The following is an 18,281-nucleotide window of genomic DNA, read 5'->3' on the forward strand; positions in this document are numbered from 1 at the left end:
GTGCAGGTTTCTTATTCAGTAAGAAGCAGAACAGCGAGGCGTTCAGGTCCAGCAGCCAGTCAGGTAAATATCTGATGGTGCATTCAGGGTCTGCTGACTCCACTGTGACCTGTAATCAGTTTTAAAACTTCAACAGTCAGCTGGGAGGAAAATCTGGGAGTTTGAGGCTCTTTCAAATTCATTTATTTGTATATATAAGATTATTTGTGATTGTGTTGAATGTAGAAACCTAAAGGTGAAAGAAGTGGGGTTGTGATTTGTTAGTTTTTTAAGTGTGAGTGTGTCAGACTTTGTGTTTCTTTGTGTTGTTTTTCACAGGAGATGAATGATGAAGATGATGGTGCGGTGAACTATGAAAACTGATCAACCACTTCCACACCAACATCAGCTCACCAGAGAAACGACTCCCTGACTGTTATATAATTAATATCCTCTCAGTTTTACATGAATAGTTGAATTATTTACATAAAGTAAGAATTATAACATCACTTTGAGATATTGACTGTTTTTATGATGATTTTCAGGATTTATTATTGTAATAGCTTCATTTGTCCAGCAGGGGGTGTAGTGAGTTAACTAGTAGCACTGTGTTCAAAGGAGGCTGTCTGGAGTGTAAATAGGCAAAATACATTATATGATACATGTTGGTTGATAAACTTGCTGTCAGGCATTTTAATGTGTTAGTGTTGTAGTTAAAGATGTTTTAGTTTGAACTTTTTACTTGTTTTTGTATCTTTAAAAAAAAAAGTATCACCTGTTATTGTTTTATATGCAGTATTTTCTTACACGAATAGTTGAATTCTTTACATCAAGAAAGAATCATATCATCACTTTTAGATTTTCACTGTTTTTATGATGATTTTCAGGATTTATTGTTGTAATAGATTCATTTGTCCAGCAGGGGGTGTAGTGAGTTAACTAGTAGCTCCGTGTTCAAAGAAGGCTGTCTGGAGTGTAAATAAGAAATGTTCATATGTTTTGTGTCCTGAGACACTTTTTAGTTTGACAAGAATATTAACATCTGGATTTTATCTCTATTTATGTAAGAAGCACAGTGTGAGTTTTATTAAATGTGTTTTGCTGCATTATGTCTCTAACTTTTCTCATGTTTTCACTCATTTAACTTCCTTAAATCTGCTTCAAGTGGAAGAATTTAGACTTTAATTTAGACTTTAAGACTTTCTTGGCTGTTTTTTAAGTTGCAGCAGCTGCAGCTCAGTTTCATGTTTAATTGTACAGAAGAAATCATTTTAACTTTCATTTATCATTGTTGTTAACATGTTTATCAGGAGTCCATCATGTGTTTGGTTTGAATGAGTCTTCCTGCAGTCAGTAACAATCTTCTCTTTGTTATATCTGATAATAATATAATATTCAAATAAAGAAATGTTTACCATTTAATTTTACTGTGTTTTGTGATTATTTCATGTACAAACAGTGTTGTGCTGCTGTTGTTTCCACATTTTCACCAAAACACTTCACACATCTCTTATTTCTCAGAACATTTAACTGCAAAGATAAAATGAGGAACTAAAAGGTGTCAGATCAACAAAACATCATGTCATCTGTTCTTTCCAGCAGCTACAGCATCACCATGTTGCATCATCAGCATCAAGACTCAAAGTTTGACTCTTCATCAATCTGTTCATGTGTGCTGTCAAACATCACCATGAATCCTGTCTGTTGTCTAATAAACACTATATACAGAAAAGAAGAGTTGCATTATTACAAACATTTATCTTAAATAACAATCTTCACACGTTCAACTTCCTCAGTTCTCGTCTTCTTCCTTTCAGGAGGTCAAACATTGACAGAAATGCATCATGGGACAGGAGTGTGCACAGTATGAGTCTTAATATTCAGTTGTTTCCTTGTTACAGCATTAGATTGACTCAGATTGTGTTTTAACCTTCCTGTTGTCCTCGAGTCAAGGAAGGAAGGGAAGAAGGAAGGAAAGGAGGTAGGGAGGTAGGGAGGAAGGAAGGAAGGGAGGAGGAAGAAAAGGAAGGAGGAAGGAAGGAGAGAAGAAAGGAAGGAAAGGAGGGAGGAAGGAAGGGAGGAAAGGAAACAAGGAAAGGAGGAAAGGAAGGAAGGACGGAGGAAAGAAGGAAGGAAGGGAGGTAGGAGGGAGGGAGGAAAGAAGGAAGGAGGGAGGGAGGGAGAAAGGAAAAGAGGATGGAAGAAAAGAAGGACAGAAGAAAGAAGGAAAGGGGCATGAAGGAAGGAAAGAGAGAAGGGAGGAAAGAAAGAGAGAAGGAGGGAGGGAAGAGGGACAGACGGAAGAAGGGAAGGAAGGAAGGAAGGAAAGGGGGTAGGGAGGAAGGAAGGAAAGAGGAAGGAAGGATGAAGGAAAGGACGGAGGAAGAAAGAAGGACGGAAAGGAGGAAGGAAGGAAGGAAGGAAGGAGAGACGGAAGAAAGGAAGGAAAGGAGGGAGGAAGGAAGGGAGGAAAGGAAAGAAGGAAGGGAGGAAAGAAGTAGGAAGGGAGGGAGGGAGGAAAGAAGGAAGGAGGGATGGAGGGAGAAAGGAAAAGATGAAGTAAGAAAAGAAGGAAAGAAGAACAGAGGAAAGAAGGATAGGGGGAAGAGAAGAAAGAGAGAAGGAGGGAGGGAGGAAAGAAGGAAAGACAGAAGCAAAGAAGAAAAGGGGATGGAGGAAGGAAAGAAGGAAGGGAGGAAAGAAAGAGAGAAGGAGGGAGGAAGGACAGATGGAAGGAGGGAAGGAAGGAAGGAAGGAAAGGAGGTAGGGAGGAAGGAAGGAAGGGAGGATGGAAGGAGGAAGGAAAGGACGGAGGAAAGAAGAAGGAAGGAAAGGAGGAAGGAATGAAGGAATGAGAGAAGGAAGGAAGGAAATGAGGGAGGAAGGAAGGGAGGAAAGGAAAGAAGGAAGGGAGGAAAAGAAAGAACGATGGAGGAAAGAATGAAGGAGGGAGGGAGAAAGGAAGGAAGGAAGAAAAGAAGGAAAGAAGGACAGAGGAAAGAAGGAAAGGGGGAAGGAAAGAAAGAGAGAAGGAGGGAGGGAGGAAAGAAGGAAGGAAAGATGGAAAGAAGAAAAGGGGATGAAGGAAGGAAAGAAGGATGGGAGGAAGGAAGGGAGGAAAGGAAAGAAGGAAGGGAGGAAAAGAAAGAACGATGGAGGAAAGAATGAAGGAGGGAGGGAGAAAGGAAGGAAGGAAGAAAGGGGAAGGAGGAAGGAAAGAAGGAAGGGAGGAAAGAAAGAGAGAAGGGGGGAAGGAGGAAGGAAGGAAGGAAGGTCCATTTGACCCGGGAGGACGACACGAAGGTTGAAGGCAGAAACATATTGCTGACACATCATCAGGTCTCCATCCTACATGTTCAGTGTGTTCAGTCTTTGTCAGGCTGCTGTGACCTCTGACCTCTGACTGTCTGTAGCTTCTGTTATTGCTGATCAAACAGTTTTTGACAGTTTGGATGAAAATGGGATGAACTCTGTCAACTTAAAGTGAATTCAACACCTGACAGAAAACAGAATAAAACAGACTAAATGTCTCTACAACACAAACTACTGTACAGACTCTGACAGTTGAGAGCATCCATCTTCACACGTTCAACTTCCTCTTCTTATTTTTAGGAGGTCAAACACGTCATTGTGACAAACACACCCTGGTACCAAACACAGTGAGCACTTGTTGAATCTTAACATGGTTTAATATGGCTGCTCTGAATGCAGAAACATATTTCTTTACCTTGTGATCCATGATTACATCCCAGTTTCACAGGATCTTTGTCAGATGTTGAAGTTATGTGATATGTGTCTTAACCAATACTGAGATGCTACAGAAAATATCCTCTTTATTAGGAGGAAATCATTGAATATAAATACATGTCCTGTGCACAGGATGTGACGATAGATGAATTACTTTGAAATTCTGCAGTAGAAAGGATGTGTGTTGTGGTTTCAGTGGTGAGTAGGTGGACACATTCACCCTTAACGTCTACAATCCTTTATGTATTTACTCTCAGCTGATTATAATATAAGATCTTATATAGATATAAGATACTGCAGATGTGAGAGGTTGCTTTCTCATGAAATACAAAAATGTGCAAATTTAGAGTCAGTATGCATCATCTAAAAAAGTTAACTCACAAGGTAGAAAAAGAGACGGAAGCCACAAAGAGGAGGAGACACTTTGCTCATTACAGGAAGTAGATAGTGTATTTCTGCATTTTGAGAGCTGAGAGCGTGAGAAGAAGACAGAGAGAAAGACAGAGAAGCACGATGGTTGAACTCAGATGGATTAAAATGTTTTCATTTCTGATTCTGGGGCTTCAGTTTACAGGTAAGATACAAAAATCTTATTATATAACTTTATTTTACTGAGACAGTCAAATAAGCTGTTTGTTTTTAACATTCACACTACAGTCATATTCTTATTTCAGTTCATTTATCACATTTTTACAACATAGTAAAAAGTGGAGAGGTTGTGATATGTAGCTCAACAAGCTAACAAAGTCCTGTCAACACAACTGCATTTCTGCACATGCTCAATGGCCTCACACACAACTACTGTCCAAAGACTAGAGACAAGGTCTAAGTAACCACTAAGTAGGTTATTAGTGATGACTGATTCATGTACACACTTCTGGGACAAACACAGAGCAGCAAACACACCAGTTATCATCAGAAACATACTGCTGGGGTCTGACTGGTGAGTTTCAGAGATGAAAGTATTCTCTTTGTCTGGTGCCTTGATAAAGTTTGGCCTGTCTGTGACTGTGAGCCTCGTGTGGTTGTAGTGTTCATGTAGTCATATCAGAGCTCTGCTGCTGTTGTACCCACATTCTCACCAAAACACTTCCCCTCATTTCTTAGAAACGGACTTCAAAGATACAATGAGGAACTAACAGGTCTCAGACCCCTAGTCACCATCTTTCTTTCCCAGCTGCTGCAGTATCACCACTTTGCACCGTGAGGCTTAAATTCTGTCTTTACGCTATTCTGTCTGTTCATATGTGCCATCAAACATCAAAATGAATCCTGTCTGTTTTCTACTCCATGTTGTCTTAAAAAAAGACTAGTTCCTTTTTCATAATCAATAATCTTCACACATTCAACTTCCTCAGTCCTTTTCTGTGACTGTGAGCCTCGTGTGGTTTTGGTGTTTATTAGGTCATCATTAGAGGTTAAACCCTGCAGACCTCTGCTGCTGTTGTTTACACGTTGTCATGGAAACACTTCCACCTCAGTTCTTAGAAACTGACTTCAAAGATACAATGAGGAACTAACAGGTCTCAGACCTCTGATACACCATCTTATCTGATTGACTCTTCATCTGTCTGTTCATGTGTGTCAAACATCACCATGAATCCTGTCACTACTGAATCCTAATTCTGTTTCAACACATATTTTATACTTTTATTTATCAGACCTTACAGTGGGAAACACAGAAAATGTCATTTTTAAAGGGGAATCATTTGTCTTACTGGTCATACTGGTCCTGTGCACAGAGAAGTGTCACATGATGAGGTCATGGTTATAAACATGAAGTACTTTGAAATTCAGCAGTGGAAAGGAAGTGTGTTGTGGTCTTGGTGGTGAGTGGATACATACATTCACCCTTAACTACTATAATATCTAATCCTTTATGTATTTACTCTCAGCTGATTATAATATAAGATCTTATATAAATATGTGAGATTATATAAAGATACTGCAGATGTGAGTGCTAGCTTTCTCATAAAATACAAAAATGGTCAAATTTAGAGTCAGTATGCATCATCTAAAAAAGTTAACTCACAAGTGAGAAAAACTGTCTGAAGCCACAAAGAGGAGGAGACACTTTGCTCATTACAGGAAGTAGATAGTGTATTTCTGCATTTTGAGAGCTGAGAGCGTGAGAAGAAGACAGAGAGAAAGACAGAGAAGTTCAATGGTTGAACTCAGATGGATTAAAATGTTTTTATTTCTGATTCTGGGGCTTCAGTTTACAGGTAAGATACAAAAATCTTATTAAATAACTTTATTTTACTGAGACAGTCAAATAAGCTGTTTGTATTTTAACAGATGAAAGTCATATTCTCATTTTAGTTCATTTATCACATTTCTGTCTCAAATTCTCAACAGCAGTAACTGGACAAACTTTCATCTACATCACTGTCAGAGATGGAGATGAAGCCACTTTGTCCTGTGAAAATGTGATGACTGATCAGGATAAATGTGACAGAACTGACTGGACCTTCCAACGTTCAAGAAGCACACCAGTAGTAGCGCTGATTGAACTTGGGCAGATTGGTGAAGAAGCAAAAGCTAAATCAGACAGACTGAGTGTTACAGCGGACTGTTCTCTGGTTATAAAGAAGGTCACAGTTGAGGATGCTGGTCGTTACACCTGCAGACAGTTCGACAGATCAGGACGATATAGAGACTCTGTGGTTCTTCTGTCTCTTGTCAGCAGTGAGTATTTACATCATAATGTTTTCAGATCAAACTGTCTTGTTAGAACAATATACTGAAACATTACAATAATTATGATTACAGTGATGAAGTTAATTTTACTCTTGTTGTCTTTCTCTCACAATATCTCCATCTTCACCAGTGACTGAACATAAGGACACTGATAAGGTGAAGTTAAACTGCTCTGTGTCGATATATAATGAATGCAAATACACAGTGAAGTGGCTGTTCAAAGGAGGAGACTGGGACATAAATACTGGAGACGTACAGACATCACGCTCTACTTGCTCAGTCACTACAGTCTTACCAACTTCTCATTTTATTTACCAATCAAATTATAAGTATTTGCAGTGTAAAGTCACAGATATCTACAGTGATGAAGAGCAGCTGTATAACTTCAGTCCTCAGTTATCAGGTAAGAAACCAGGTGAGAAGATGACGAGCTGTTTAAAATCACTTTATTCTAATAAGAAATATAACAAACTACATTTGTTTATTTGATGTATTTTAAATGTAGAACGATGTGTTTTTATCTAATTAATATAAAGTTTGTTGGTTTTAATTGAATCTGTCTCGTGTAGTTGCAACAACATCAAAACCTGAAACAACACGATCAACAGAAACATCAGAAGGTAAGCAGTAAAGTCATTTATATGTATTCAACATTTTATTTAATGTATTTAACCACTGCTGGCCTCAGAAACATGTGTAAACAGCTGTGTTTATATCCCTCCACTGGTGACCAGCTGCAGCTCACATCACATTCAGATTCCTGACACTTACTTACAGAAACTAAAACAGCTTGATGGACTGAAACAAAACAAACTTCCTCTAAACTCTCTATTCATTGTGTTTATGTAATGTCTGTTGGTACCAACGTCCTACTGGACTCAAACTTAGCTTCATGGCACTTACTAGTTGTTCTCTCTTGACTACATCTCTGCTTGTGTTGTATCAGATCTCAGGTGTACGTCACTTTGGATAAAAGTGTCTGCTAAATTAAATTGATGAATTGTGATGAACTGAAAACCGAAGAATCGAAGATAATTACTTACTTAACCATCGTAACGTATTGACCCTGGCTTTGAACTGACCCTCATGTTGCCTAACATTATATATTTCCTGTCATTTGCCCGCAACCATTGTCAAGTATTCAGACACTGAAGTGTAACGTTATCTTAAGTGGCACTGCAATATGATAGATAACTTCAAACTCCCGACATTACAGAAAAAAATGCACACTTAAAAAAAAATCCTCTTCATTGTCTCTTAGCTAAAAGAATATAGTTTGGATTTGAGACACAACTATTATAGGTCAAACATGCATTGTGGTTTAACACTCCTGTTGTGGTTTTAGTTTATAAAGCATAAAGTATAAATTATCACCCAATTCTGTGTAAGACCTGAAGTTTGCCACTACCACATGTTTTATACAGGACTAAAAGCAACTGAGACACATTTGATTTCAAGACAAAATAACAAAGATATGACAGTAATGTGTCTCACTTAACTTTCAGGGTCTTCGTTCTCTCTTTGGTGGTTGTTAATCATTGTGGTTTCAGCAGCACTCATAGTACCTGCTGTTGTTGTGGCCATCAGACGGAAGAAAGCTACAGGTGAGAAAGACAACAGATGAAACTTTTTGAAAAACCTGAATTTTCAGTGTTGAATTTAAAGTCAACTCTCTCTTTTATCTTTCAGGGAACAACACACAGATGAGTCAGGGACTGAGTTTAAACCCTGCAGTGACTCAGTCTGGTTTAGAAACCAGTCAGGACACGGTGAGATCAAAAAACTTCACCCAGTACAACATTACTCTTACTTATATTTGTTCCCTAAAATGTGTCAGTATGACAGAAACGCTTGAGTCTAACTGAACTGAACTGAAGAGGTGGAAGATTGAGTCCATATAAATCCAGATGTTACTGAACAGTCATCATGGTGTCTTCCCTGTGTAGGTTGATCCTGAAGATGGTGTTTCCTACGCCTCCATCAGCTACACCAAGAAGACCAACAGTAGAGCCCGGGTAAGCTGTCTGATTATTTACACTGGTGATGTTGGTGAACAAAGAAAAACTATGAAAAGAAGTTCTGATACAAATGTGTTTACAGTTTATGGACTTTTTCTTAAATATTGGCTCATTTGAACATTTATAGAAATGATACCATGTGAGAAGTTTAGAGTGAAAATCACTATTTGGTGGAGCTGTTAACAACTCATAGACATCTAAAATGTGAGCCTGACTACACACTGCTTTTTGTAAGACGTCAAAAGACAAAAAGGTTCTAAACCACTTGCATTGTCATGATGTGTAATGTATTTGTATTGTTTTCCAGGTTCGTGGTGGTGATGATGATGATGATGATGATGCAGTGACTTACAGCACTGTGAAAGCTTCCTCCTCTTCAGCTGGAGCCTCCATTGATCTCAGCAACCTCTACGCTACTGTCAACTAACCCAACCAATAAGAGACCACAGTATAGTTACAGCTCCTCTCATGACTTTCCTTTTTACATTGATGACTGATCAGTTAAATTTAGCTGAATTAATATTATCCTGTTACTTCTCATTTTTTACATGAATGTTTGTTTTTATGATGAATTTCAGGGTTTATTATTGTTGTAAGCGCTTTATTTGTCCAGCAGGGGGAGTAGTGAGTTAACTAGTAGCACTATGTGTAAAGGATGCTGCCTGGAGTGTAAATAAGCAAAATACATTATATGATACATGTTGGTTGATAAACTTGCTGTCAGGCACTTTAATGTGTTAGTGTTGTAGTTAAAGATGTTTTAGTTTGAACTTTTTACTTGTTTTATATCATTTTTAAAGTATTACCTGGTATTTTTTTATATGCAGTATTTTTTTTTACATGAATAGTTGAATTCTTTACATGAAGAAAGAATCATAACATCACTTTGAGATATTGACTGTTCTTATGATGATTTTCAGGATTTCTTGTTGTAATAGCTTTATTTGTCCAGCAGGGGGTGTAGTGAGTTAACTAGTAGAACTGTGTTCAAAGGAGGCTGTCTGGAGTGTAAATAAGAAATGTTCATATGTTTTGTGTCCTGAGACACTTTTTAGTTTGACAAGAATATTAACATCTGGATTTTATCTCTAGTTATGTAAGAACCATAGTGTGAGTTTTATTAAATGTGTTTTGCTGCATTATGTCTCTATGTTTTCTCATGTTTTAACTCATTTAACTCCCTTAAATCTGCTTCAAATGGAAGAATTTAAACTTTAATTTAGAATTTTAAGACTTTCTTGGCTGTTTTTTAAGTTGCAGCAGCTGCAGCTCAGTTTCATGTTTAAATGTACAGAAGAAATCATTTTAACTTTCATTTATCATTGTTGTTAACATGTTTATCAGGAGTCCAACATGTGTTTGGTTTGAATGAGTCTTCCTGCAGTCAGTAACAGTCTTCTCTTTATGATATAACGTAATAGTATAATATACAAATAAAGAAGATGAAAGCTTTTTACCACTTAATTTTACTGTGTTTTGTAATTATTTCATTTACAGTTTTCTGACTGATTATGAAAGAGGGACATTCTTAGCTATTCTATCACACTTCTAAATCTCATCTTTCAATCTCTAAAATGTGTCTAAATACAAATAGAAATACAGTCAAAGTTACCTGACATTGCACAGAAATGCAATAACTCAATATACATTCAGCAGTGTTAAAGCACATGACGATGCATCGTGATCACAGACTGCATATAAAGGTGGATGTATCGAAGTGTGACGTCACCCATCAGTTTGTACTGGAGCCAGTTTGAAGCATCAGACTGTGGTAGTTACAGCTTGATTGTAATGAGTGTAAATACATTTCATGCAGCTTCAATGACCAAAGTCACCTCTGCAATGTGCATACAGCATGAAAAACCTCCAAATCAACCTGGACTGAAGCTCAAATTAATTAATGTATCTTATGTATGACCGTGCACTGCTGGAAACAAGATATTAAAGTAGATTTCAACAGAATTTGACGAAAACATCTTTGCGTTGGCGTCTCTTCCTGTGAACTTCTTGTGTATCTGATTCTTATCTGGTCATCATTAGACCTGCAGAGCTCTGCTGCTGTTGTTTCCACGTTCTCACCAAAACACTTGACCCATCTTTCATTTCTCAGATCAATAAATGAAATAAAATCAGCAACTAAAAGACTCTGACCAATAAAAAAACGTTATTTTATTTTTTATTTTTCCCCCAGCAGCTATGGCAACACCATGATTGCAGAGAGTTGCATAATTACAAACATTTATCTTACATAACAATCTTCACATGTTCAACTTCCTCAGTTCTCGTCTTCTTGCTTTCAGAAAGTCAAACATTGACAGAAATGCATCATGGGACTGTAGTGTGCACAATATGAGCCTTTATATGACAAAAAAATATGAGCCTGAAAACTTTTGTCAACAAGCCATTCTGAAAAAAAGAACAACACTTCACTAATGAGCAATTATAGGCCCATATCAAACATTCAATTTTAAAGTCAAATCATGAAAAAGCAGTTTTCTAACACCTGAACAACTGACATTTTGACAGTGGCAAACTGTCAGTGTTACTGAATCTCAGTGTTGCATTTGACATGGTAGACCACAACATATTAATATACTGACTGGAAAACTGTGTGGGATTTCTGGCACAGTACTAAACTGGTTTGAATTGTACTTAAAGACAGGGAACACTTTGTGTTAATAGTTTATTCCACATCTGAGTGAACAAAAATGACCAATCTGGGGCCTCTTCTGTGCAATATTGACATGCTCTTACTAGCTCAGACTACAGAAAACAACTAAATATCTTAACATAATTATGCAGACAACAAACAATTGTATATAACTATTTTTCCACGGGACTTCGGTCCAATACAGGCACTGAGTAAGTGCATTGAACACATCAGTGATTGGATGTGCCAGAATTGTCTTCAGTTAAATAAATATAAAACTGAAGTCAGTGTTTTTGGAGCCAGGGAAGAACAATTAAAAATCAGCACTCAGCTTCACTCGGTAATGTTAAAAACCACAAAGCAATCCAGACATCTTGGTGTAGTCATGGACTCAGACCTGACTTTCAACAGCCACATTAAAACAATTACACACTCATTTCTACTATCAACTGAAGAATATATCAAGAACTACAGGACTTATGTCCCAGCAGGATTTGGAAAAACTTTACTTTATCTTCAGGAGACTTGGCTACTGTAACAGAGTCTTTACAAGTTTCCCACAAAAGTCTATAAGACAGCTGCAGCTGATTCAGAGTCCTCACAAAGACCAAGAAAGTGGATCATATCATTCCAGTTCTCAAATCTTCATACTGGCTTCCTGTCTGTCAAGGAATACACTTTAAATACTACTGTTGGTTTACAAAGCATTGAATGGTTTAGGACCAAAATACATTTCTGATGTGCTGCAACGTTATGAACCATCCAGACCTCTCAGGTGGTCTGTGACAGGTCTGCTTTCTGTTCCCAGAGTCAAAACTAAATCTGGATACAGCGCAGACACACAACATATTTTAAACTACTTTATGCTCATTAGATGTTGCTGTTATGTGATATATGTCTTAACCAATATTGGAGCACCACAGAAAATGTCAATGAGAAATCTCATTTGTCTTTAAATGTAAATACATGTCCTGTACACAGGACGTGAGAAACCAATATTTTCATATTTTTTTAAATACTAACTAAAATACTTTGAAATGCAGCAGTGGAAAGAAAGTGTGTTGTGGTCTTTGTGATGAGTCACTGGAAACATTCACCTCTAATATGTAATTCTGTATGTATATAGATATAAGGTTATATAATATACCACAGATGCTTGCTTATAAAAGGCAAAAAACCTTGAATTATAAAGATAAGGAATGTTAATATACTCCACCTACAAAAAGTTACAAGTTTGATAACTTTCAAGTGAGAAAGATGGGAGGAGACACTCTGTTCATTACAGGAAGTAGATAGTGTATTTCTGCATTTTGAGAACTGAGAGCGAGAGAAGAAGACAGAGAGAAAAACAGAGAAGCACGATGGTTGAACTCAGATGGATTAAAATGTTTTTATTTCTGATTCTGGGGCTTCAGTTTACTGGTAAGATACAAACATCTTATTAAATAATTTAATGAGACAGTCAAATATACGGTTTGTATTTTAACAGATGTCATATTATTATTTCAGTTCATTTATCACATTTCTCTCTCAATTCTCAACAGCAGTAACTGGACAAACTTCCCACATCACTGTCAGAGATGGAGATGAAGCCACTTTGTCCTGTGAAAATATGCTGACTGATCAGGATGAATGTAATAGTACTACCTGGGTCTTCAGTCGTACAAAAAACCATGGACAGGAGCTGATTCAATCAGGACAGGTAAAAGGTGCAAAAATTACATCCGGCAGACTGAGTGTTAGAGCGAACTGTTCTCTGGTTATAAAGAAGGTCACAGTTGAGGATACTGGTCGTTACACCTGCAGACAGAACGACAGATCAGTAAAACAAAGTCAAGAACACAAGGTTGATCTGTCTGTTGTTAGCAGTGAGTATTTACATCATAATGATTTCAGATCAAACTGTCTTGTTAGAACAATATACTGAAACATTACAATCATTATGATTACAGTGATGAAGTTAATTTTACTCTTGTTGTCTTTCTCTCACAATATCTCCATCTTCACCAGTGACTGAACATAATGACACTGATAAGGTGAAGTTAAACTGCTATGTGTCACCATATGGATGGTGCACATACACAGTGAAGTGGGTGTATGAAGGAAGAGACTGGGACATAAATGCCACGGACTTAAAGATATCACAGCCTACCTGCTCAGTCACTGTGTTGTTGTTGACTTCTGATTTTATTTCCACATCAATTTATAAGTCTTTACAGTGTAAAGTCACAGATCTCATCAGGAGAGAAGCACAGCTGTATAACTTCAGTTCTCAGTTGTCAGATAAGAAACCAGGTGAGAAGATGACGAGCTGTTTAAAATCACTTTATTATAGTACAAAAATTCAACTATATTTGAAGTATTTTGAGGTTTAATTTGAAAAAAAAAACATCATCATTATTTAGTCACTGTGCAGTTTCTTTATTCATTTCTTCTTTGTTCATTCCTCCAGGAAATGATGCAACAACAACACCAATGACACAAACGACTGAAGTGATGAAACCATCAACTTTAAACACAACGGAACAAACAGGTAAGAATCAGGTTCAAAAACTTTACAGATTGTCCATTACAGAAATATAACAGGAAAAAAAGTTTTATTTGTTAGTATGTGTAAATGTTTAAAGTGGCTTTATTTATTCATATTTATTAACACTGGTTCATTAACTCATCAACAGGAGTTGTGAATGTAAATTATACACCTGTATAAGAAGATTTGTTCAAAATAATAATTCAAGTGACAGCTGCTGCGTTTGTTAGTGTCGTTTTTTAAATCTTTTATTTCCATGGCCTCTGTTTCCACAGCTCACATGAACCTGCTTCTTAAATATGACAACCTGCCAAACATTTCACATGTACAAACTTCCTTTACTTTCATGTTGATTCTCCACAGTTTATGCAGATTGTTCTTTTCTGAGCTACATAATGTTGGTGATGCGTGTGGCCGAACTCGTCCTCATCACTGTTGTTACTGTTCTTCTCTTCAGAGCTCGAGGTGAGAAAATGTTCACCAACCTTTGTTCAGTCTGATTAACACAAACTGTAAGTTTAGAGCTGAAATGTTCCTCTGATTTGTTTAGCAGGGAACCAGAGACCACCTGATGACCACACTGTGAGTTGATGTATAAAATCAACTAATAACGTCCATGTTACTGTAATGCAGGACTGTGAATGTCTCACTGTTTGTGTTTGTGCAGGTTTCTTACTCAGTAAGAAGCAGAACAGCGAGGCGTTCAGGTCCAGCAGCCAGTCAGGTAAATATCTGATGGTGCGTTCAGGGTCTGCTGACTCCACTGTGACCTGTATTCAGTTTAAAACTTCAACAGTCAGCTGGGAGGAAAATCTGGGAGTTTGAGGGTCTTTCAAATTCATTTATTTGTGATTGTGTTGAATGTGCAGCAGCAGAAACCTAAAGGTGAAAGAAGTGGGGTTGTGATTTGTTAGTTTTCAGTGTGAGTGTGTCAGACTTTGTGTTTCTTTGTGTTGTTTTTCACAGGAGATGAATGATGAAGATGATGGTGCGGTGAACTATGAAAACTGATCAACCACTTCCACACCAACATCAGCTCACCAGAGAAACGACTCCCTGACTGTTATATCATTAATATCCTCTCAGTTTTACATGAATAGTTGAATTCTTTACATAAAGACATAATCATAACATCACTTTGACTGTTTTTATGATGATTTTTCAGGATTTATTATTGTAATAGCTTCATTTGTCCAGCAGGGGGTGTAGTGAGTTAACTAGTAGCACTGTGTTCAAAGGAGGCTGTCTGGAGTGTAAATAGGCAAAATACATTATATGATACATGTTGGTTGATAAACTTCCTGTCAGGCATTTTAATGTGTTAGTGTTGTAGTTAAAGATGTTTAATTTGAACTTTTTACTTGTTTTTGTATCGTTTTAAAAGAAAGTATCACCTGTTATTGTTTTATATGCAGTATTTTCTTACACGAATAGTTGAATTCTTTACATAAAGAAAGAATCATAACATCACTTTGAGATTTTGACTGTTTTTATGATGATTTTCAGGATTTATTATTGTAATAGCTTCATTTGTCCAGCAGGGGGTGTAGTGAGTTAACTAGTAGCACCGTGTTCAAAGGAAGCTGTCTGGAGTGTAAATAAGAAATGTTCATATGTTTTGTGTCCTGAGACACTTTTTAGTTTTGACAAGAATATTAACATCTGGATTTTATCTCTAGTTATGTAAGAAGCACAGTGTGCGTTTTATTAAATGTGTTTTGCTGCATTATGTCTCTAACTTTTCTCATGTTTTCACTCATTTAACTCCCTTAAATCTGCTTCAAGTGGAAGAATTTAGACTTTAATTTAGACTTTTAAGACTTTCTTGGCGGTTTTTAAGTTGCAGCAGCTGCAGCTCAGTTTCATGTTTAATTGTACAGAAGAAATCATTTTAACTTTCATTTATCATTGTTGTTAACATGTTTATCAGGAGTCCATCATGTGTTTGGTTTGAATGAGTCTTCCTGCAGTCAGTAACAGTCTTATCTTTGTTACATCTGATAATAATATAATATTCAAATAAAGAAATGTTTACCATTTAATTTGACTGTGTTTTGTGATTATTTCATGTACTAACAGTGTTGTGCTGCTGTTGTTTCCACATTCTCACCAAAACACTTCACACATCTCTCATTTCTCAGAACATTTAATGCATGTTAAATGTTGTAACAGTCAAAAAAAAATATTTAGCTGCAATGAGGAACCAACAATTAACCAAGTAAACCACTAAGATGTCACCATGAAGTTTTTCATCAGCCTTAACAGTAAACTGAACTTCCTCAGTCAACCTAAATAAAAAAATAATACTTATTAATCTTTATACTTTTCCACTTTGTACTAATGAATGATGATTTTGTTCCATAACTGCCAGATGTGGAAATAAGCAGCTGTTTGTTTATTGTTCATGTCAGTGTTGTGTTCACTGCTTGTTTCTGCTGCCCCCAAGTGGCCAAAATACTCAGTTAATAAAGGTTTAACACACATTACAGATCACAAGTGAGATTAGTTGTGTTTATTGGAGAATATCTGAATTAAACATTTCCAAAATATTTTTAATCAGTTCAAACTTCAACTATAAAAAGTACATATTTAATACTGTATATTTTAGCATGAATTCTCATGTACAAACAGTGTCGTGCTGCTGTTGTTTCCACATTCTCACCAAAACACTTCACACATCTCTCATTTCTCAGAACATTTAACTGCAAAGATAAAATAAGGAACTAAAAGGTGTCAGATCAACAAAACATCATCTCATCTGTTCTTTCCAGCAGCTACAGCATCACCATGTTGCATCATGAGCATCAAGACTCAAAGTTTGACTCTTCATCAGTCTGTTCATGTGTGCTGTCAAACATCACCATGAATCCTGTCTGTTGTCTAATAAACACTATATACAGAAAAGAAGAGTTGCATAGTTACAAACATTTATCTTTAATAACAATCTTCACACGTTCAACTTCCTCAGTTCTCGTCTTCTTCCTTTCAGGAGGTCAAACATTGACAGAAATGCATCATGGGACTGGAGTGTGCACAGTATGAGTCTTAATATTCAGTTGTTTGCTTGTTACAGCATTAGATTGACTCAGTTTGTGTTTTAACCCTCCTGCTGTCCTCGAGTCAAGGAAGGAAGGGAAGAAGGAAGGAAAAAAGAAAGGAGGGAGGAAGGAAGAAGGAAGGAAAGGAGGAAGGAAGGAAGGAAGGAAGGAGAGACGGAAGAAAGGAAGGAAGGAGAGATGGAAGGAAGGAAGGAAGGAAGGAAGGAAGGAAGGAAAGGAAAGAAGGAAGGGAGGAAAGAAAGGAAGGATGGAGGAAAGAAGGAAGGAAGGTAGGAGGGAGGGAGGAAAGAAGGAAGGATGAAGGGAGGGAGAAAGGAAAAGAGGAAGGAAGAAAAAAAGGAAAGAAGTACAGAGGAAAGAAGGAAAGGGGGAAGGAAAGACAGAGAGAAGGAGGGAGGGAAGAAAGAAGGAAGGACAGAAAGAAGGAAGAAAGGGTGATGGAAGAAAGATAGAAGGAAGGAAGGGAGGAAGGAAGGAACGAAGGAAGGAAGAAGGAAAGGATGGAGGAAGGAAGAAGGAAGGAAAGGAGGAAAGAAGGAAGGAGAGAAGGAAGGAAGGGAGGAAAGGAAAGAAGGAAGGGAGGAAAGGAAAGAAGGACGGAGGAAAGAAGGAAGGAAGGAGGAAGGAAAGAAGGAAGGAAGGAAGGAAGGAGAGAAGGAAGTAAGGAAGGAAAAGAGGGAGGAAGGAAGGGAGGAAAGGAAATGAAAAGAAGAAAGGGAGGAAAGGAAGGAAGGACGGAGGAAATAAGGAAGGTAGGAAGGAGAGAGGAAAGAAGGAAGGACGGAGGGATGGAGAAAGGAAAAGAGGAAGGAAGAAAAGAAGGAAAGAAGGACAGAGGAAAGAAGGAAAGGGGGAGGAAAGAAGGAGAGAAGGAGGGAGGGAGGAAAGAAGGATGTAAGAAAGGGGGATGGAGGAAGGAAAGAAGGAAGTGAGGAAAGAAAGAGAGAAGGAGGGAGGGAGGAAGGACAGACGGAAGGAAGGAAGGAAGGAAGGGAGGACAGAAGGAACAGTCCATTTGACCAGGGAGGACGACAGGAAGGTTAAAGGCAGAAACATATTGCTGACACATAATCAGGTCTCCATCCTACATGTTCAGTGTGTTCAGTCTTTGTCAGGCTGCTGTGACCTCTGACCTCTGACTGTCTGTAGCTTCTGTTATTGCTGATCAAACAGTTTTTGACAGTTTGGATGAAAATGGGATGAACTCTGTCAACTTACAGTGAATTCAACACCTGACAGAAAACAGAATAAAACAGACTAAATGTCTCTACAACACAAACTACTGTACAGACTCTGACAGTTGAGAGCATCCATCTTCACACGTTCAACTTCCTCTTCTTATTTTTAGGAGGTCAAACACGTCATTGTGACAAACACACCCTGGTACCAAACACAGTGAGCACTTGTTGAATCTTAACATGGTTTAATATGGCTGCTCTGAATGCAGAAACATATTTCTTTACCTTGTGATCCATGATTACATCCCAGTTTCACAGGATCTTTGTCAGATGTTGCAGTTATGTGATATGTGTCTTAACCAATACTGAGATGCCACAGAAAATATCGTATTTATTAGGAGGAAATCATTGAATATAAAT

The 18,281-nt window shown here is 37.5% G+C and overlaps 1 long non-coding RNA gene across 1 annotated transcript; it reads left to right on the plus strand.

Moving 5' to 3' along the window:
- Positions 1 to 13,909: 13,909 nt before the first annotated feature.
- LOC133997944 (uncharacterized) lies at positions 13,910 to 14,710 on the plus strand. Its single transcript, XR_009927322.1, has 4 exons — positions 13,910 to 14,089; positions 14,175 to 14,206; positions 14,292 to 14,348; positions 14,591 to 14,710. It is a non-coding gene; the product is annotated as an uncharacterized LOC133997944 (long non-coding RNA).
- Positions 14,711 to 18,281: the final 3,571 nt, after the last annotated feature.

This window comes from Scomber scombrus, chromosome 17 (genome assembly GCF_963691925.1).
Source record: "Scomber scombrus chromosome 17, fScoSco1.1, whole genome shotgun sequence".
NCBI classification, from domain to species: domain Eukaryota; kingdom Metazoa; phylum Chordata; class Actinopteri; order Scombriformes; family Scombridae; genus Scomber; species Scomber scombrus.